The following is a 22624-nucleotide window of genomic DNA, read 5'->3' on the forward strand; positions in this document are numbered from 1 at the left end:
ATTTTATTCCAGTTCTGCTGGGCTTGCTCAAAAGGACTGATGAGTTCTTCCTGGGAAATTGTTCCAGATCTCACAGCATTTTCCCCTTAATAGCCTCAGCAGAGGCGAATCCTTGACCTTTGAGGGTGGGTTTGATTTTTTGGAAAAGGCCAAAAGTAATTTGAAGCTCTGTGTTGTGAATAAAGGGGATGAACAATTTGCAGAATGTGATTTGTTTTTGTTGTTGGGAATTTTTTTTTTTTTTTTTTAGATTCAAAGCGAGATGGGACTAAAGAATTGAGCCAGCTTTCTCACAAGGAAGTACTAGAAATATTTCAATTAATGGTGGTACTTTGAAATAGGGGGCTTGGGTCTGAAGGTGACCACTCTGACACAAGGGTGGAAATTGATACTTTACTGAACCATTACTATGTGCTGGGCATTTATCTCACTGCCTGGTATCATTTTTGGAATAAGGCAGTTCTATAATAAAATTAATAAATAATCCATTATCTTGCTCACTGATCCAGTAATCCCATTAACAATATCTTAGCCCATTTCACAGGTGACAAAATTAAGGCCCAAGGAAGTTACATGAATTCCCAAGGCCACAGAGCTGGTGTCGGTACCAGGAATTGAATCTAGGTCTGATTGCTGCCCCCCACCAAGTCAAGGCTAATTCTTTTTTGGATGTGTAAATTCTGATATACCTACCCACCCAGCCCTACCCCAAGGAGTAAACAACTGTAGTTTTATTGTATCACAGTGACATCATTCAGGCTGTATCCACTTAAAAAGGAAAGCAGGTCATGAAGGAGTCGTATGTCGGGGTGAAATGCTGACTGTGTGCGGTGGCCTCGTCAGCAGGCGTCAGGGGATGTGTGGGTGACAGTGGCAAGGCATGAAGTATGGTGTTTATTAGGTACTGGCAAAGGCCTGGGAGTTCCAGATGCCAAGCAGTGATAAGTGGGAACTGCCTGTCTCAGCTCTCATCCAGCTCCAAGAGCAGGCTCCCACTTTGGTGCCTTCGAATCCACTGGACTCTCAGACAGAAGAGCTCTGGGAGCTTTCCTGGCCCCTGGCAAGACAGGGCTCCCTCTGGATCATAACAAGCAATAATAATAATGCCAACAATAGCTCGTGCTGATGGAGCACCACTATGTGCCAGGCATTGCATCATCGCGCTTTAATCCCTCTGTGTGCTCTTAGCCCCCAACTCGAGGGGGGTGTCTTTATACTCTTAGCCCCCAACTGGGTCCCCAACCACATGGGTTTTGCTCTTTCTGAATCTGGAAGACTCTTTCCCTGCATGAAGTCCAAATGCTTGCTCCATTGTAGCCACATGTCATGAGGGAAGTGGGGGCTTTTGTGCCTAAGGAAGGAGGGTGGGAGCAGGGCTCAGGACACACCATCTCCTTTCCTGCAGATAAAGCTTCGACTGGACTTTTCAGTCACAGTCACACAGCTACCTAAATATAGCAGTTCCACTTCCAGGAATTTACTGATACCCTTGTACCTGTGGGCAGAAATGCATATAGACTAGGACCCGTGTTATCTTTGCTTATAATAGCAGAAATCGGAAACAATCTAAATGCCAGCAGTAGATCTAGGGGATCAATTGGGTACACCCCCATGCAGGGCTTCTGTGCTCTGAGAAATAGGTGACTCTATGTGCGCTGATATGGCACGAATGCCAAGATGCACACCAAGCAAAAAAGCAGCGGTAATATACAATGCTACCATTTGGGTTTTAAAAAGGAAGATATACTTGTACGTGATAGAAATTTTCTGGAGAGACACAAAAGAAACTGCTAACAGTGGGATACCTCTGAAGAAAGATACTGGGGACTGGAGGTCTAGGAGAGGAAAGGAGACATTTTTCATTGTATACTTTTGTGTTCTTTGAAAAAAATTTTTTTACTATGTGCATGCATTATCTTTTCAGTTAAAAAGAAAGTGGGGGGAAGTTCAAAAAAAAAAAAATAAATAAATCCCTAGGCTTTGTCTGGCTTCGCTGTCTCCAGCCAGGTCCTGCCTGATTTACTGGCCATTCCTCAGCCCCATGCCTTCCGTCCCAGCCTGATGCCTACCCATCCCCAAGCATCTATTACTGCCTCTTATAGGTACTTAAAGCCTATCTTTTTGCCTTGAAATACAAATAACTCTAATCTGGAGAGAAGGCTGAGCTTCATTGCACTTATCAAACAGACAGAAATCAGCTGGTGCTGAGATTCTTGATAAATGTTTGCTGAATTGCATTGAGTCTGCAACTCGGTTGGTTACACTGAGCAAAGTACTAATTGGCCAAGGTCAAGCATCCAAATCCCACACAGGTTGGCTCTCTCTGAATCCAGAGAGACTCATTCCCTACACGCAGTCCAAACGCTTGTCCAGTGTAACTGCTTGTCATGAAGAGGTATTCCTAAAGAAAGGGTTGGTACACACCATCTTCTCTCCTGGGCACACAGCTCAGATTCTTTAGGAAGTAGGACAGAATGACAGAGAAAACCTCAGCTTTGGCCAGCCTCACACCTGTAATCCCAGCCCTTTGGGAGGCTGAGGCAGGAGGATAGCTTGAGGCCAGCACTTTAAGACCAACCTTAGTGTACAGTTCTGTGGCGTTGAGTATGTTCACGTCGTAGTACAACCCATGATGACCATTTTTTATTGTTTTTGGTTTTGTTTATTTATTTATTTCTTTTTTTGAGGCAGGGTCTTGCTCCATCACCCATGCTGGAGTGCAGTGGTAACATCATAGCTCACTGCAACCTCAAACACCTGGTCTTAAGTGATCTTCCTGTCTGCCTGCAGAGTAGCTGGGACTATAGGTGTGCACACCACACCCAAATGATTTTTTCTGTTTATTTTTTTATTTTAAAGTTTTGTTTTTTTTTTTAGAGACAGAGTCTCACTTTATTGCCCTTGATATGGTGTCACAGCTCACAGCAACCTCAAACTCTTGGTTTTAAGTGATTCTCTTGCCTCAGCCTCCCGAGTAGCTGGGACCACAGGCGCCCGCCACAATGCCCAGCTATTTTCTTGTTGCAGTTTGGCCAGGGCTGGGTTTGAACCCGCCACCCTCGGTATATGGGGCCGGCGTGCCACCAGCTGAGCCATAGGCGCTGTCCCGATTTTTTCTATTTTGGGTAGAGATCCCATCTCACTCTTGCTCAGGCTGGACTGGAACTCCTGAGCGCCATTGATCCTCCCGTCAGCTTCCCATAGTGTTGAGATTACAGTCATGAGCCACTGCACCTGGCCAGTGATGGCTATTTTTAATGGTATCATTAAGATGGATGTTAAAACATAGAGAAAGCTTGAGAAATGCCTGTCCGTAGCCACTTGATCTCTGTTGAAGGAGGGATCCTTGCTCAGATGCTCAGACTTGGCCTGTGTTCCAGACACCACCTTCTGAAGCCTCCACCTAGGAGGGTTTCTTCTCTAGTGTCTGGAATCATCCTCAGGAACTGAAAGTAGGACATGGTAGGGGGCATGGAAGCCTCTAGAAACAGAGAGGAAGGTAGTATAACGTAGTGACATTTCTCCTAACATTTCTCTTTTCTCAAAAATTCACTGGCCTAGCGGAAGGAGCGAGTATGTATCTCTTGCCCACAATCGCTTTCTCGGTTTTGAAAGGCAGTCCCCCTCAGTGATTTTCTGGCCTCAGTCTGTGTGTGATGTCCTGGCAGCCTTCTTGAGCCTGTGGTCCTGCAGCTGGCCAGAGACCCCAGAACTTCTCTGGCTCGTTCACAGTAGAGACTTCTTGTCCCAGTAAGGGTTATTAGGAGCAGAAGCATCTGCCTGCAAGCACAGTGAGTCAGAAAGTTTGATGTGCCCCCCCCAAAAAAAGCCTCTATAATTTTTGGCCACATTAATAGAAGTATCCAAATCTAGGACAGTGAGGGATCTGGTTCGCTCTATGCTGAGCACCCACTGAGTCATCCTTTCCCTCGTCATCTTCCATCAACTGGGTCCATCCCCTGCGCATTGTCTAAATCCATCCCCTCCTCTCCGTCCCCCCCACATTACCATCTTAAGCCAGGGTCCCACATCCCTTGCTTGGACCATTGCAGTAGTTTCCTAATTGATGTTCTAGATTCTTCTCTCATTTCTAGTCTCCTCACTGCAATCAGGGGGTGTTAGGGAACATGATCTGATCACATCACTTTGCTTAAAATCCTTCATGGCTTCCCACAGCTATTGGAAGAGAGACCTCCGGTTTAACGGGGTTTTTGAACTGACCTCATGTGATCTGGCCCCCGTCTGTCTCTCCATCCTCACTTCACAGCACTTTCCCCTCATGCTAACTGGTTTTCTTTCTGTTCTTCACGTGTGCTGGTGTCCCCACACATTCAGCGTCCTCACACGTGCGGACTGTGCTGCCTGGAATATTGCCCCCGCCCATCCCACTCAGCTGGATAATCCTTCTCTTCCTTTAGAGCCCAGTCAGAGGAGGACACTTAGAAATAGCCACATCCGGGGGCCTGAGGACTGAGACTTTGTGGTCACAAATGAGAGAAACCTAAACTGTTGGAACAAAACAGGAAACTTAACAGGTTCATGTAATGAAAAGATTCATCTTCAGGTACAACTCGATTACCCCGTGTCACCGGACTTGGTTTATTTTTCTCCAGCTTCTTGGCATGGTTCCCCTGAGTAGGCATCATTCTCAGAAGGATCCAGCAGCACCAGGTTTCCATCTGTCCCTCCTTCCAGAAAGAGAGAACTTCTCTTCCCCCAACGATTTGAATAAAAATTGTGGGCCTGGCCAGGAGTGGTGGCTCATGCCTGTGATCTTAGCATTCTGGGAGGCTGAGATGGGTGGATTGCCTGAGCTCAGGAGTTGGAGACCAGCCTGAGCAAGAGTGAGACCCTGTCTCCACCAAAAATAGAAAAACTAGCTGGGCATTGTGGCAGGCACCTGTAGTCTCAGCTACTTGGGAGGCTGAGGCAAGAGGATCACTTGAACCCAAAAGTTTGAGTTTGCTGTGAGCTATGATGCTACAGTACTCTACTGAGGGTGATGAAGTAAGAGTCTGTCTCAAAAAAAAAAGAAAAAGAAAAAAAATTGTGGGCCTGATACCACTGGCTCAAATTCAGCCCTGAGCCAGGCACAGAGGTCTGGGAGCATGTGTCAATTGGGCACGAGCCCACCCTTAAATAGAGAAGGGGGCTGAGCCAGCTCTATCCAAGCATAGGGCTGGAGAGTCGGGAGGCAGGGTGCTGTGGACAAAAGCTTGCACCAATTACAGTTACACACCTGTAGACTGAACCTTTTTTTTTTTTTTTTGAGACAGAGTCTCAAGCCGTCACCCTGGGTAGAGTGCCATGGCATCACAACTCATACCAACCTCAAACTCTTGGGCTCAAGTGATTCTCTTGCCTCAGCCTCCCAAGTAGCTGGGACTACAGGTGCCTGCCACAATGCCCGGCTATTTTTTGATGTAGTTGTCACTGTTGTTTGGCAGGCCTGGGCTGGATTGGAACCCGCCAGGACTGAGCCTTTTTTCCTCTTGGCACCTGACTATGTTTTGCAGAACCATGTCTGTCCCTCTTGCTGGAAGTGGCAGCCTCTGAGGTATGCCACTTACCTGTCCAACCACCTCATTTTACAGATAAGGAGGCTGAGGCTTGGTAGCTTCCTCAAGGTCACACAGCTCAGCTGCAGTGGAGCTGGGTCTGGAGCCCAGGACTTGGCCTGGCATCATTGCCAGGTGAGCAGAGCCCGAATAGGGGGTCAGCCTGCCTCTGCTGTTTGTGAGCTGTGGGATTGTATTCATTTTGTTAGGGATATATCACAACAAACTTGGTGGTTGTGAAATCACAGGAATTTATTCTCTCACATTTCGGAAGGCCATAAGTAATCTGGAATCAAGGTGTCAGCAGCCCTGTGCCCGCTCAGGGGGCTTGGAGGGGCAATCTGTTCTCATCTCTTCCAGGTTATGGTGGCTTATCGGCATCTTTGTGGCTGCGTCACTCTGGTCTTTGCCTCTGTCTTCATGTGGCTTCTCTCTGTCTTCTCTTTTATCTCTTATAAGGAAATTTGTCATTAAGTTTAGGGCCCCACTGGGTAATCTAGGATGAACTTATCTCAAGATCCTTAATTACATCTGCAAAGATCTTTTTTTTTTGGCCAGGGCTGGGTTTGAACCCACCATCTCCGGTATATGGGGCCGGCTCCCTACTCCTTTGAGCCACAGGCGCTGCCCTGCAAAGACCCTTTTTCCAAATAAGGTCCCATTCACAGGTTCCAGGGATTTGGACATGAACATATCTTTTTGGGGTCACCATTAAATTCACACCAGGGACTTTTGGGCAAGTCCCTTAACCTCTTTGAACCTTAGTTTTGTCACCTATAGTAAGGTTAATGGTAGCACCTGCTTCATGGGGTCGTCACGAGGATTAATACAAATAACCCATACTGAGTGCTTCACAGACTGCTGAGCCCTTGGCACTTGGTAAGTGCTTAAATAAATATTAATTATTATTATTATTATTTTCTGACCCCAGATCCAACCTGATCTCCCATGGCATTATCCAAAGTGGCTTTCTTCCACAGGTAGGCCTAGCTCCCTTCTGCCAGTAGTAGAAGAGATGTGGGAGTGGCTGGTATTTTGGTGGAGATGATAGAGCTGTCAAGGTTATTGCCAAGTGTCTTCCAGCTTGTTCCTCAGCTGGGGCCATCCCACTGTCTCTGCAGGGCAGAGCTCCTGAGGTCTGCCGCTGAGAGGTGGGGCAGCCGGGGGAGGTCTCCTGCCAATCAACCTCTCACCCCAGCACAGGAGGCTGACAGTGGAACCCTGTGATTTAGAGTGATGGAATGTAAATTGCAGAGATTCTACACTTCCCATGTGGCTGAGATCCCATCAGCATCTCATTCTCCTTACCTGGGGCTCCTCCAGGTCTCATTTGGTGGATTCTGTCTGTGGAACACCTGCTCAGTGAGACCACATCAGCTTGCTGCCTACATCTATCACACCAGCACTGTGACAATGTAATTTTTATCTCTGGTTGTTTATTTCTCAGATGGAACTACTTGTAAATTCTAAGGACAAAATATATCCCTGTGTGTGACAGAACCAGCTCAGGGCGATTAATCTGGGCTTTTAAGTTGGAAATAGAAACCTGGTTTATGCTGCCCCATGCATAAGTGTCCAATAATGAACCACAGCCATTAATTGTCCCCCCATTGAAACAGTGGCCCCACGAGGGGTGGGGCTTAGTAGGATTTAACCCATATGGTTGGCATTGGTATCCTCATTTCCCATTTGCCAGGCAGCTTTAGGCCCTGGGGACAGAGAGTGGGAGACAGGTGGCTTGAGGCCAAAAGGTGCAAGAGGTAGTGGAGAAGACCCCTCTTTCCATTCAGAGTTGACAGCGTGTATGAGAAGGAGGGGATCAAGGTCATTTGTGCATGCATGCAGGGAGCTAAGCACCTTGGTGGTAGAAACACAGGCTTGTGTAGTCCAACCAACTCAGGTTCAACTCCAAGCCCCATCACTTATCATGCACCTTCCAGGAAGTTCCTTCACCTGACCGGAGAGTTTCTTTCTTTTTTTGTTTTTCAGACAGAGTCTCACTATGTCACCCTCAGTAGAGTGCAATGGCGTCATAGCTCACAGCAACCTCAAACTCTTGGGCTTAAGCAATTCTCTTGCCTCAGCCTCCCAGTAGCTGGGACTATAGGCACCCGCCACAATGCCCAGCTAAGGAGAGTTTCTTGATATGTAAAAAGGAGCAAAGAGGCCAGATGCAGTGGCTCACACCTGTAATCTTAGTACTTTGGGAGGCCTGGGCATCATAGCAAGATTCCATCTCTACAAAAAATTTAAAAACAGCCAGGCATGGTGGCATGCACTTGTGTCCCAGCTACTTAGGAGGCTGAGGTGGGAGGATCATTTGAGTCCAGGAGTTTGAGTCTGCAGTGACCTATGAATAAGCCATTGTACTCCAGGCTGGGCAGACTCTTAGAAAATAAATACATAGACTCGGTGCCTGTAGCTAAGCGGCTAGCCACATACACCAGAGGTGGCAGGTTCGAATCCAGCCCGGGCCTGCCAATCAACAAGGACAACTACAACCAAAAAATAGCTGGGCATTGTGGCAGGTGCCTATAGTCCCAGCTACTTGGGAGGCTGAGGCAAAAGAATCATGCCCAAGAGTTTGAGGTTGCTGTGAGCTGTGACACTATGGCACTCTACTGAGGGCAACATATGAAACTCTATCTCAAAAAAAAAAAAAAAAAAAAAAAGAATAAATAAATAAATAAAAAGAGCCAAAAATATTTGCCCCATTAGGGTTATTGAGAGAATCAAATGATCAATGAATGAACAATGCTTGTCCTGGGGAAGGGGTGTTCAGCGTAAGTGAGCTCCCTTCCTCTTGTTTTCCTCAAAGGCTTGAAGAGAGTGCTCAGGCCTGCAGAAGATGAATGCAGAAATAATCAGAATTTTAGTTTTGGAAGGAATTTAGAGGACATGTAATGCAAAGCCCAGGAGAGGTCTGAGGAAGTGAAGAGGACTTAGGAGATGGACTTTGACTTTTGCAGCACTAGCTAGTGGGTTCAGGCATCCATAGCCCCCCTCAAATAATAGGTGGGTGCATTTTAAGGGCGGGAGCATCCAGGGCTCTCATCACTTTCTCAAAAGGAGCCCTGGTCCAAGATTATTTAAGAACTTTTTTGGACTCTGTGATATTGTGACTGGGGAAGAGGGAAATGTGCCGCCCACCCCTCCCACATGCATTTGGTGTCTACATGGACTTGATACACAATCTGGGGTTTCTTTGGCCTCAGGGCACCTGCTGGCCTTATTCTACTCTGGGTCTTGGTCTTCTGCTGGGGAAGCCAGCTTCCCTGTGCCAGGTGGGACAGGGTGTGGCCTCATTATGGGTAAAGGGTGTTCTTAGTTTTTCACACTCTGAGCCACATCCAGATTTTGTGGAACTTGAAGTTTTTGTGGGCCTCCTTTCATGAAAAATGTAACAAGTCATGAGTATAGAATTAGGTGCAGGGCCTTGGGAAAGGCTGGGGATACTTTGTTAGTATCACTGCAATCAGCTTTCACTGGTATCATTACCGAAAAGTGTTCTCTGGAGAGTCTCAGCAGAGCTCACCCACCTCCCAGAGACTGTTGCTCCCAGAGGCATTTGGCTGGTGTTCTGGTTGCTGCACTTCTGGATGCTTGAGATAGAACTATGAGAAACTAGCCCCTTCCTGAGCCTCCCTTTGCCTTGTGTTGACCTGCCCTTCCAGGGTACCCTAGCAGGCTGCAGCTCTAAGAATGCTTGGCTTCTACCTCTTGCAGAAGGTGAGGGCATCCAAGGAGGTGTCCCAGGGTTTGTAGCACTGCCCTTCCCATAGTTTTGGTTAAAATGAGCAGAACATGATGCTTTGTCTGGGCTGAAGTTTGGGAAAGTCCATTGGACGATGGAGGGTAAGGGGCATAGACTCTTCAGACTATTAAAGGCCACATCACCACAATTCAGCCAACCATGGACCACATATATGACAATGGTCCCATTTTTTTTTTTTTTTAAAGAGACAAGAGTCTTCTGTCACCCAGGCTGTAGTGCAGAGGTACAATCATAGCTCCCTGGAGCCTTGAACTCCTGGGTTCAATCCTTCTGGCTCAGCCTCCTGAGTAGCTGGGACTATAGGCATGCATCACCATACCTGGCTAATTTTTAAATTTTTTTTAGAGACAGGGTCTCGATATGTTGTGTAGGCTGGTATTGAACTTCTGGCCTCAAGCAATCCTCCTGCCTTGGCCTCCCAAAATACTGGGATTATGGGGATGAGCCACTGCATCCAGATTATAATGGAGTTAAAAAATTACTTTCACTTGGCTTGGCACCCATAGCTCAGCAGTTAGGGTACCAGCCACATGCACCCTGGCTGGTGGGTTCGAACCCAGCTAGGGCCTGCTAAACAAAAAATAGCCGGGCACTGTGGTGAGTGCCCATGGTCGCAGCTACTCAGGAGGCTGAGGCAAGAGAATCACTTGAGCCTGAGAGTTTGAGGTTGCTGTGAGCTGTGACGCCATGGCACTCTACCCAGGGTGACATAGTGAGACTCTGTCTCAAAAAAAAAAAAAGTTACTTTCACCTAGAGATGTAGCCATTGTAATGTTGTCATGCAACTTTTTTTTTAACATTCAGTTTATTTTCTGAGAAAAATTTAGCTTAAGTATACAGTTTCTGTAAAGTCTACAGTAGTGTATGGTTCTGTCCTGGGCCTCCACATTCATTCAGCACTCACTCTCTGACTCACCCAGAACCTCTTTCAATCCTGCAACCGCCATACACGGTTAATGCCCTATACATTTACCATTTTTTGTCTTATACCATATTTTTACTGTACCTTTTCTATGTTTAGATACACAAATACCATTGTGTTATAATTTTTCTTTTTGTTGAGACAGTCTCACACCATTGCCCTGGGTAGAGTGCCAGGGCATCATAGCTCACAGCAACCTCAAACTCTTGGGCTCAAGCAATTTTTTTGCCTCAGCCTTCCATGTAGCTGGGACTATAAGCACCTGCCACAACGCCCTGCTATTTTTAGAGATGGGGGTCTCACTCTTGCTCAGGCTGGTCTCGAACTCCTGAGCTTAGGCAACGACACCGGCCTCTATTTTTCTTTTTCCTTTTTGAGACAGAGTCTCACTCTGTCAACTGAGGTAGAGTGCCATAGCATCATAGCTCAGAGCAACCTCAAACTCTTGGGCTTGAGCAATTTTCTTGCCTCAGCCTCCTGAGCAGCTGGGACTACAGGCACCCACCATTATGCCTGGCTAGTTTTTCTATTTTTAGTAGAGATGGGGTCTTGCTCTTGCTCAGGTTGGTTTCGAACTTCTGAGCTCCAGCTGCTTTGGCCTCCCAGAGTGCTAGGATCACAGATATGAGCCACCATGTCAGCCCATTGTGTTATAATTGCCAACAGTATTCAGTACTGTCCAGGTATGTAGCCAGGAGCAATAGGCTATACCGAACAGCCTAGGCGTGTGGTAGGTTATAGCCTCTAGGTCTCTTAAGTACCTTCTGTGATGTTCCTACAATAAGAAAATCATCTAATGACACATTTCTCAGAACATATCCCTGTCATTAAGAGGTGTATAATTGTATTTGTTGGGTACCAGCTGTGTGCCAGGCTCTGCACTGGGGATATGACGGTGAGAAAATGCTGTCATGTGCAAGAGCCCTATGAAAGAGGACCTGGATTTGGCTCTTGCTCTGTCACTGTCTACTTGTAACCCCTCACCCCCTGGGGTTATTGGGATGGCTGAGGATTTTACATGGGTAGTGCTGGACCTGTGGTCAGCACCTGTGAAGTCTCACTGTTATTTTGGAAGAGGCTTCCAAATAGAGTTAATACCCTTTCCTCTCTGGCATCCTGCTGATTCCCCTTCTAGGGAGTGTTCTAGAGCTTTCTTAGGGGGAAGAGTGGTCAAAGCTGAGACAAGGACAGAGGACTTAGGGTAATGCCCACCACAGGCAGTTCCAGCCACCACTCAGGCTGGAGCAGGCTGAGCTGGAAGGAGGCAGTGACTTGCTTGGAGCCAGGTCTGGTGGGTAGGTCAGCCAACTTGCATGAGAGGCGGCTGCAGGGCACGAGGGAGAGACAATCTCGCCTCCCCCATTTCCCTGAAATCTCTAAAAAGACAAAGGTGAACCAAGGGAAAATACCAAGAGGAAGTCAGCTTCCTTTCCAGGCCTCCTAAGAAGGCAATCTCTGACTGGTGACCTGGGCAAGTGGCTCCCAGGAAGCTGCCAGCCTCTTCCTGGCTACTATGACCATAGCCATTCCCTGAAGGGTCACAGAGGGCTCATTTAGAGCATTTTATCCCATCACTGCCCCCCACCCTTCCTGCCTGGTATGCCCTCCAGGAAGTAGCCAGGGAAAGGGGCCAGTTTGGGTCCCTTGGGGAACTCTGCTCCCCTTTTGATAAGGATTTAAACAGGTTGCTGAGTGGGCCCACTAATTAATCTTTTTTGTTTATCTTTTTTTACTATAAAAGTAATATATGTCATCTGTGGAGAATTTGATAGTAGAAAACTATAAAGAAATGGAGAGAGGGGAATACCCAAGGCAGAGGTAAGCACCACTGTTAACATGTTAGCTTTCCACTGAAAAGCAATAGCTTTAAAATATATATATATATATATAAATATCAATGTCAAAGGCTCCCTGGGAGTCTATGGAATTGGAGTTTAATATTTTTTTTTTTTTTGTAGAGACAGAGTCTCACTCCATGGCCCTCGGTAGAGTGCCGTGGCTTCACACAGCTCATAGCAACCTCCAACTCCTGGGCCCAAGCGATTCTCTTGCCTCAGCCTCCTGAGCAGCTGGGACTACAGGCGCCCGCCACAATGCCCAGCTATTTTTTGGTTGCAGTTTGGCCGGGGCCGGGTTCAAACCCGCCACCCTCGGCATATGGGGCCAGCGCCTTACCGACTGAGCCACAGGCACCGCCCCTGGAGTTTAATATTTTTAAGAAAACATATCTGAGCTAAGTGGATTTGAAGTACAAGGCTTTTTTTTTTTTTTTTTTTTGAGACAGGGTCTTATTCTGCTGCCCAGGCTGAAGTATAACAGTCATCGTTCACTGCAGCCTTGAACTCCTGGGCCCAGCCTTCTGCCTCAGCCTCCCAAATAGTTAGGACTACAGATATGTGTTAGCATGCCCAGTTAATTTTAAAATTTATTTTAATTTTTTGTAGAGGTGGGGGTCTCAAACTCCTGGCCTCAAAACATCCTCCTGCCTTGGTCTTCCAAAGTGCTGGGATTACTGGAGTGCCAGGATTTTGAGGCATATCCAGGCCAAGTGTGTGACAAAGAGTCTGGGTCTTCAGCCCCTGGAGTTCAGCGTGACTTCCCAGGAGCCTCCCAGAAAGGTAGATAGAATTTGCCTCAGTCATGGAGGTTTCCTTCTCCACATACTTCCTGTATGAGCACTACCTCCATGTCAGCCTGCCTGGTAATTGGAAGTCAAGGATAGAGGAGGGAGGAAGAGGTGGGGAGGTGCTCTTCAAGGACAAGGGCTGTCTTACTGGGCAAAATACCTGGAGTTGGCTGGCCTGTCTCCCCTCTTTTCTTTCCTAGCCCTGCTGAATTGCAGATGAGCAGGTTGATGAGGATCCCATGGAGAATACTTCTTCAGAGGGAGAGAAAAAAGCCTAGGGAAGGTGGAGTGAGTGAGGCAGTGCCACTCTTGCCCACACCCTCACTCAGTATTTCTTTAGGATTGTGGCAAATGGTGCCAAGAGGCAGCAAATGCTGAGGCCACACTTGCTGGCTGGGCACAGCCACCATGTAAGAAAGCCAGACAGACCAGCCCTCTTCCCTGGGTCCCAACGCTGAGACTCTCCCTGCAGGGATTACTGGAATTGGGGCAGGCTGGGAAGCTTGAAACACTGTGGTCTCTGATTGGAGCCTTGTGGCAACAGAACTATTCTTTTTCCAATAGAACTAGATCCAACTAGAACTAGATCCCAATAGAACTATTTCTTTTTCTGAGATTAACTGAGGGCTAAATATTTGCTAAGCATCAAGCTAACTGTTCTATATGCGTTATTATTTCACTTCATCTGCACAGCAGCCCCATAAAGTGCATCTAATTTATAGACGAACAAACTGAGAGGTTAAGAGACTCCCTCAAGGTTACACAACCCGTCCGTCACCGGCTGGAATCCAAGCTAGAGCTCTTAGCTACTATTCTCAGCTGCTGCTGCTGCTGTTGCTGCTGGGAGGCCGCTGCCAAACCCACCTGGACGCTTCCGCCTGAACGGCTATTGCGGGAGTCCACCAAACCTCTCCTCTGAAGGCTTCTGCTCCATTAGTACCTGTCACCTCTGGGGACAGAAGAAAGTGTATTTATGTGCCAAGGGAGAGCCCAGATCCTAGAGAGGGAGGGGTTCTTGGCTCTGCACGTTGTGTGGCAGGTCCGGGAGGCCGGCGGGGGTCCTGGCTACCGATTTCGCGCCAACGAGCCGACGCCCAGAGGCAGCTGAGGCCGGGACACCGCGGGGTTAAATGCAGCCCAGCAGGGCCTGGCAGCCGCCCCAGCCTCGACTCGAGGGGCCTTGGCGGCTCCTCCCTTCGCTGGCGGATGGTGCGAGCGCCAGCGGATGCGAGAAGCGGGCCCGCGGGCCCCGCCCTCCGCCCACCCCTCCCACCCGGGTCGGCCCCGCGGGCGCTGGTTGGCTCCCTGGGAACACCGCTCGCCCTATCACACACCTGCACGGTTGCCAAGCAACTGGGACAGAGTTGTAACACCTCGGCTCAAGCCTGGGTGGTGTTTTTGTTTGCTGACTGCTCCGAGGCTCTCCTTAGAAGTTGTGGAAAGACAACATTTGGCTTCCCTCCTCAAAGGGACCACACCCCACCCACGCCTGCTCCCCCATCCCCAGCCCCCAGCCAGAGCTTTCTGCCTTCCCAGCCCCCCTTCCTCGGCATTCTCAGCGTCCACAGGTCACTCCTAGGTCCCCTCCTGGATCACCAGAACCCGGGGGAGGCAGGCAGGCAAGGGGCCTTGGGAGCTCTTCACGGCTCCCTCATTTTGGGAAAGTCATCCTCAGGGAAGCTGGGGGCTTCCGCCGGGGAGAAACCACGAAGATGTTGAAGGGCAGGCTCCAAGGTCGCCAGGGTCTCAACCACAGTTGCTGGCCCCAGAACAGGCGACGGGTGAGTGTAGGGCACGTCTTGGGCCTGCCTTCTGTCTTTACACACAGGTTATTACCTGGGTGTTCCCCAAACTTTAGTCTCTGCCGCACACCTTCCCAGCGTCTCACCCATCTGTGCATCACCTGCACTATTTTTGCAACTTCTTTTTTCTTATGTAGATTGACCCACTTTAGCTTAAATAAACGTATTTAGAAAGCAAACTTGATAACACTTCTGTAAATGGAGACTCAGTATTATTTGCCATAAATAGAAAGTAACTGCAAAAATAAATATAAAGAAACAGATGTTATTAAATTGTAGCACATGGAGTCTGATCTGAGAGGGCCATGATGATAGCAAAATAACTGCTTATTAAGCATTTAGTTTGTGCTAGGTACCAAGTAAGGGCTGCACATGGATTAGCTCATTTGATCTCCTGTTTGTTTTTTTTAATTTTCCTTTCATTTTGCCAAATTGTTATGTGAGAATTATCTTGTATTATTAATGTTCCCATTTCATAGATGAGGACACTGAGGTTCAGAGAAGCTAAGGACTTTGGCCAAGGGCATGTAGACATTAAATGACAAACTATGATTCAAAGCTGAGTTCCTCCCAAAGTCTGGACTTTTAACCATGGCTTGTGCTGTCTCCTTTTTTTTGCCGGGGCCAGGTTTGAACCCACCACCTCCAGTATATGGGGCTGGTGCCCTACTCCTTTGAGCCACAGGCACTGCCCGTGTGCTGTCTGCCTTGTATGATGTCACTCCTGGCTCCCTGTCCTGGGGCTGAGTGGTGGCCCTTTTCCAGGATTGGGGCAATGATTAGAGCCCCAGCTGAAGTGGGTTTGGGCTGGCCTCAGGGAATGTAACCTGCTAGGTGCTCTCATAGATAACTGCACTGCCTCCCAACAGCCCTGGGAAGTATCTCATTTTATAGCTCAGGAATTGAGGCTGAGGGAGGCTAAGTCATACTGCTGCTGAGTGACAAGGCCAGGATGTGGGTTCTGTCTCCTTCTGCAGCAATAGCACTATCTAATACTTCTTTGTAGCTCCCTGAGCCTCATGCAGAGAGAATCTTTCATCCTTAGCAAACCTTACAGCAGAACTGAGCCTTTATCTCACAGGGAATCAAATCTCCACCTGGGGAAAGTGGACATATGTGGGCAGACACCACTCAGAGCCAAGTCTGGTCTCTGGAATCTGGTCTCTAGAAGACTCTGGGGCCAGTGCCCTGCTCCTGGGCCTCCCCATGCTTCAGCAAGACTGCTATACCAATGAGCAGGAACGTTTGTTTGGCTTTATTATCTACCCCCCTGGAAACATAGTCCATCATCCCCTATCAAAATAAGTGTCTGCATTTCTCTCTCCAGAGCTGGCTCATTCTTACCTGGAAGAGAAAGAACAAGGGTGCATTTCGAGAGGGAGGAAAATCATATGTTATTTTTAAAAGGCATTTTTGAGTGAGAGCTGAATAGAGTTCAAGAAAATTGCCTTTAAGACCTGCTCTCTGTGGGGATGGTGTTTCTCATGGCTCCCAAGTATTTGGAAACTTAATTGCATATTTGTATGGGCTAATGTTTTTATTTCTTTCTGGTCTCAGAGGTGGGCTTTGAAATTGTGCTTTCTCTATAATGGTTTTCTTTATCTCAAATAAATTTTGAACACCTGTGAGGTAGATCTGCTTGAAAGAAACTGTGTCAGAATTGGCTCTAGATTTAATAAACCTGCAAACGGCACAGGGTTTGGTGAGATGATGTGGCGTTAGCTCTCCTTGAGCCACTGACTCAGGGGTTGCAGCCTATTCCCTGTGCCCCCAGAGGGGCTGTGCTCTCTTTTGGTGCTCTAACTTTGGAGCCTCTGCCCACATTGGCTCTGAGACACCATCCCTGCCACAATCAGGAAGCCAGTCAGGGAGGGGGGAGACTGATTCCTGGGGCCTTTTAGGCCAAGATGCTAATAAGAGGTTTTAGGTTTATTGTGGAACCACAGCTCCCCTCTGCTGTAGACTTCCTCACTCTCTTGTACCATGTCTGTAAGACGAGAAAGCCCATTTTAGAACACACTGCTTGGGGTTGACAGGGTGCCGATGCTTAGAACAGTGAGGGCCCCAGGCTATTCATTTCCTTTCCCTACAGGTTTGCACCATCCCTGACCAAAGGTCTCCACACGGCTTCTCTGTTTTGAGTTCTTTTTTCTGGCTCCTTTCTTTACCCCTTCAGGCCAAGGGTGGTAACCTCCTTAGTTTTTTTTTTTCTCTTTTTCTTTCTTTCCTTTTTCTTTTTCCCTTCCTCCCTCCCTCCCGTCCTTCCTTTCTTTTCTTTTTTTTTTTGAGACTGTCTCACTATGTGACCCTCAGTAGAGTGCCATGGCGTTATATAGCTCACAGCAACCTCAAACTCTTGGGCTCAAGTGATTCTCTTGCCTCAGTCTCCCAAGTAGCTGGGACTACAGGCGCCCTCCACCATGCTTGGCTATTTTTAGAGACGGAGTCTCGCTCTGGCTGAGGCTAGTCTTGAACTCCTGAGCTTGGAGTTCACCCACTTTGGCCTCCCAGAGTGCTAGGATCACAGGCATGAGCCACCATGCCCGGCACCCATGGTTTCTTGCCTTAAGAATTCCCTAGGCCCTGCCCACACTTTTGTCAATTGTCCCTCAAATTGCCTGATGATACTCAACTGACACAGCAGTCTTGGACAAGTCATTTACCTCTCTAAGCTTTGTTTCATCTGTAAAATGCTATTTTAATATGAAACAGTTTGCTTGTGTGGTTGTAGTGAGAATGAAATATAGTATCGTATACAAAGTATTAGGTTTGACTCAGGGTCTGGAGGACAATAACCTGGACCGTCCAAGCTGGCATGAGGAGCGAGGGTCACCCCTCGGACACAGGAATCCTTGGAGCAGCCTTGATCAGTGGCCTCCATCCTTAGACAAGTGGCAGCCTTGCACCCTGCCTTCTGCATTCCGCCTGTGAGCCAGACACTGCTGACCGGTGGCTTAGTTTGGGTAGAGGGTCCCAGGGGAGCAGAATCTCATGGAACTCAAGAAGCTGGCATTTCTTTTGTCCTGTGATCTGCCTTAAGTAGAAGCTTTCCGTTCTACTGATATGTGCACATTCTTTTTAGTCTTTATTATTATTGGGAAACAAAGCAGCCACAGATTTTGTATGGTATCATCCCCTGAGAATGCAAAAGAAACAGATGACACCTGATATCCCTGCTGGAGCAGCAGGTGGGAGTGGGACTCTGGGCTTCGTTCTGAAACTACATTTCAGCTGCTGTTTCTGTGCCTAGCGGAGCCATGTCTAATTCCAGCCAGCCCCTCTCTGGCCTGGTCCCCTGTGGCGTCTCATTCAGTCTTTGGGTTTGAAGATTCAGGAACCAAAAGGATACAGTAGAAGACAGGTGGGCATGGTGGCTCACACCTGTAATCTCAGCACTTTGGGAGGCTGAGGTGGTGGGGCTCACCAGAGACCAGGAGTTTGAGACCAGCCTGGGAAACATAGCAAGATCCCATCCCTACAAAAAATAAAAAAAAAAATGTTTTTAATTAGCCAAGCATAGGTACATACCTGTAATCCCAGCTACTTGAGAGGCTGAGGTAGGAGTATCATTTGAGCTCAGAAATTCCTTTTTTTAGAGACCTTGTCTCAAAAAAACAAAACATGGAGGATGGGTCTCTCTCAAAGGGCTCATGGCTGTGTTGGGAAGTTAAAGGTAAGCTTCTCAGGAAGTGATGAGAGCCCATCTAGGAGACAGAACAAGCAGGCACTAGTCTGGGGCAGGCTAAGAATGGGGAAAGGTCCAGGAAAAGGGAACCTTGACTTTGACTGTTGGGTGCCTCACAGGAGAGTACAGAGGATATTTCTGGGGAGGGGCCACACAGGGGAAGGGTTGTGGTGTCCAGGCTGAAGGGAGCAGTAGATGTGGTCTGAGAGCCAGGAACCCACTTGGTACACAGGGTAGGGCTGGCTCACTCAGGGCCTTGAAGCCAGGGAGGGTGTTTAGATCAGGGAGCAGGACTTTGGGAGTACTTAGAGAGCGGATTCTTTTTTTTTTTCCTTTGGGAAAGAGTCTCACTCTGTCACCCTGGGTAGAGTACCATGTGTGCTCTTGGGCATAGGTGAGCCTCAGTCTCCCAAGTGGCTGGGACTATAGGCACCTGCCACAATACCTCACTAGTTTTTCTTTCTTTCTTTCTTTCTTTTTTTTTTTTTTTGAGACACAGTCTCTCACTTTGTCACCCTTGTCCTTGCCCTTGGTAGAATGCCATGGTGTCATAGCTCACAGCAACCCTCAACTCTTAGGCTCAAGTGATTCTCTTGCCTCAGCCTCCCAAGTAGCTGGGACTATAGGCATCTGCCACAATGCCCGGCTATTTTTAGAGACAGGGTCTCGCTCTTGCTCAGGCTAGTCTTGAACCTGTGAGCTCAGGGGAATCTACCTGTCTTGGCCTCCCAGGATGGGAAGATTATAGGCATGAGCCACTCTGCCCAGCCCAGTTTTTCTATTTTTAGTAGAGATGGGGTTTGATTTTTCCTCAGGCTGGTCTCGAACTTCCTCTGCTTCGTGCTAGGATTATAAGTGTGAGCCAGTGCATCTGGTTAGAGAGGGAATTCTTAACCTGGGGTTCACAGATGGACTTCAGAGCATCCTAATCTTCTGAAATCGTACGGTGCAGTATTTGGGAGTAAATGGGCTTTGTGGCCAGACCTTCCTGCCTCGAGTCCCAGTTCTGCCACTTTTTAGGGACTCACCTCTCTCAGATTCCTCATCTATGAAGTGAAAATAAACGTAGTGTCTACCTCCCAGTATGTTTAGGGCAACAGATGAACATGATGTGCTTCTTCTACTTCATGTTCATGGTACATGGTAAGCTCTAAGTCAAGGGCAATTGTCGTTAATATGCTGCAAAACTGTGAGTGATTATGTATAGGCTCACTTCTCTAGGGAAAGGGTCTCCTACAGCTTTCTTGAGATCCTTAAGGGGTCCCTGATTCAAAAAATGTTAAGCACCACTCACTGCTTGAGAGTTTTAAAAATAGAGGACTGTTAAGCAGCAGAGAGCAGTATCTATGTGAACTAAATGCAGTGGTAGGGGCCTGGGGGCAGGGAAGCCCGGTGGAGCCCTTCTGTCCATCTGTCAGATCCACTGTCCTTCCATCCATTACCTTGGCTATCGGGCATTGCCGAGCACTAACTCAGGCCCCTGCTAAATGCTGAGGGCACGCATCAGGGGGAGGAAAGATGTGTGGTGGCCATTCTCCAAAGTTGAACCCGTCCCTTCAGCCATTCATGTCCTGTGAGGGTCCTTTGCCACATGCAATCCTTTGCCAACTTGCTGGAGAGATCATTCGCAGAGGCCACATGGGGAGGGAGGCAGGCTCAGGCATCCCAGAATCTTAGTTCCATCCTCAGATGATTGCAGCCCCTGCTACCACCTGGCTGTAACCACATAGGACACCCCAAGGGAGAAGAGAAGAACTACCCCACCGAGTTAGCCTGGCAACATGGTGAGACCACCCTGGTCATGAAATGTTTTTAAGCCCCCATGTTCAGAGTGACTTGTTACACATGTGGGAATAAATGAAGACCAACAAAATGAGAACAGGGAAAGACTATTTATTCAGTGCTTGCTGTAGCAGGGGATGGCTAGCCCCAACCACTTGCATTCTGGCAAAGAGTCAAAGGCAGGCAGAGGAGTGGGAAAGGTTGATAGTGGAAAAAAGAGAAGGCTTTGGCTCGGTGCTCGTAGCACAGTGGTTATGGCACCAGCCACATGCACTGAGGCTGGTGGGTTTGAACCCAGCCTGGGCCTGCTAAACAACAATGACAACTGCAACAAAAAAATAGCTGGATGTTGTGGTGGGTGCCTGAAGTCCCAGCTACTTGGGAGGCTGAGGCAAGAGAATCACTTAAGCCCAAGACTTTGAGGTTGCTGTGAGCTGTGATGCCATGACACTCTACCAAGGGTGACATAGTGAAGACAAAAAGAGAAGGCTTTAAGGGTGCCCTGGAAGGAGACTGTTAGCACAGGGACGCTGGAGGTGGGTGACGTAGAAGCAAGTCACCCACTGTGCTGGGTTAGAGGGCATATTTGACTTTTTCCAGTTGGTAGTAAGTTGGAAGTGGGGACAAAAATTGGGGAAGCCAATCAAGTCCTGGCTGTTTGGGGCTGAATGTTACAGTGGTCATTGTCGGCTTCCTGGGTTATTTGCTAGACATAGTGGTCTGACTTCCTACAACGCTGACTTGTAGGTAGTAGGTTGGCTTCCTGGGCTGGCTGCTGCAGATTGTGGGTCAGAATTCGATTTTTATCTCTGGTCTGGCACTGTCCATGTGCATATTTAGTCTCTCACTAGCAATAGATATCTACGTGCAAGCTGACACTGGCGAGGCCATGTTGAATGTACACAGTGTTCTGGGTAAGCCAGAAGTGGGGAGAATTCCCCCTAGCTTGAGCCAAAATTAAAGAACAGATGGGAGTTAGCCAGGTAGATGAAGGAAGGAGGGGCATCCCAGGTGGAAGGGACAGCATGAGCCAAGGCCCAGATATGTGAGAGAATTTTGCCTGAAATAAACTTCAACAAGCTATGTGGCTGGTCTCCTGGTGCAGAGAGTGTTGGCTTAGAGCCGAGGGCATGAGACAGAGTTGCAAAGCCTCCCAAAAGAAGGGTCACAGCAATTTGAAATGAAATCATCAGAGCTAAGTTTTATTTTATATATTTTTTATTATTTATTTATTTGAGGCAGTCTCGCTTTGTTGCTCTGGGTAGTGCCATGGTGTCATCATAGCTCACAGCAACCTCAAACTCTTGGGCTCAAGCAATCCTCTTGCCTCAGTCTCCTGAGTAGCTGGGACTACAGGTGCCAAGGCTGGTCTGGAAATCCTGAGCTCAAGTGATCTACCCACCTCAGGAAGTTTTTAGAAAAACTTTTCAAATGGAGAAGGTAGCATGGGGCAAGGGCAAAGGTTGGGGATTAGTGAGTAGGCATCTATGCCCTCAGGAGACAGTTCTGGAAGCTTTAGCTATAACACTTGGTGATCCAGACTCAAGGGAAGAGAACATAGCTGGGCATAGTGGCACACGCCTGTAGTCCTAGCTATTTGGGAGGCTGAGGCAAGAGGATTTGCTCAACCCCAAGAGTCTGCACCAACAAAGAAAAAAAAAATTGAAGAGAAAGATGCAGAGTCCCAGGTTTTTGGCAGGCTGACGTGGCAGTCACTGAGAAAGTGACCCAAGAAGAAAGAAGAGGTTTCACGTGGAGTGACTTTTGTTTGGGGAATGCTGAGTGAAATGAGTCTGGGAAATCCCTCAGGATAAGTGCAGAAGCACTGCAGATGTGGATTTGGAGTTAGGAGAGAGCTAAGATGAAGAAAAATTTGGCATCATCAGCATAGACACAGGTCATGGTGGTCCCCCTGGACCTTGTGGGTAAAAGGAGAAGAAGAGGTACCCATGACAGGGGCAGGGAAGGGATGTCCAGAAAAATTGGAGTAGACCCAAGAAAGAGTTGTGTCAAAGGAATGGGTGGGGGGGAAGGGATATCAAGGAGTTTTACCCTCAGGGGCAGCTGAGGCAAGCTAGGGACCTGAAACTGCTGGACTTGGGCGCCTGTAGGGAGTGAGTAGGTGAGGAGTGGGTGGGATTTCAGGTGTAGGGTTTGAAGAGAGAGAGAGAAAGAAAGGCAGAGAGGAAGTGGGCCTGTTTCTCAGGGACAGATATTTCAAGAAGTTTGCCCGGGAAGGGGAGGAGAACGAGGCGGTAGCTGCGGGGCGGTTTGGTTGGGCAGGGTTTTGTTGTACAAGGGGAGACTAGAGCGACTCCTTAGGCAGGGTGGAGCAGTAGATGGCGGAGGCGGGGAGAGAGTGGAGCACTAGACTGGGGAGGCAGCTGTTAGAAACCTCGGCCTCAGGCAGAATCCAGGCTGCAGGTGGAGATGTGTTGGCCCACACAGTGTTTTGTTTGTTTTGTTTTTTTGTT

General features: G+C 48.1%; 1 protein-coding gene across 2 annotated transcripts in view; it reads left to right on the forward strand.

The window, feature by feature from the left end:
* The window catches only part of RTN4RL1 (reticulon 4 receptor like 1), a 75156-nt gene that overhangs the window by 25193 nt on the left and 27339 nt on the right, over positions 1–22624 (forward strand). Inside the window, exon 1 of one of the 2 annotated variants that reach the window (XM_053568516.1) lies at positions 6132–6437. The exons of the other annotated variant lie outside the window; for it this stretch is intronic. The gene's annotated coding sequence lies outside the window, so the exon portion shown is untranslated. Of the gene's footprint in view, positions 1–6131; positions 6438–22624 lie in introns of those variants that run through there. 2 annotated transcript variants of the gene reach the window in all.

Source organism: Nycticebus coucang, chromosome 18 (genome assembly GCF_027406575.1).
Source record: "Nycticebus coucang isolate mNycCou1 chromosome 18, mNycCou1.pri, whole genome shotgun sequence".
Lineage (NCBI taxonomy): Eukaryota > Metazoa > Chordata > Mammalia > Primates > Lorisidae > Nycticebus > Nycticebus coucang.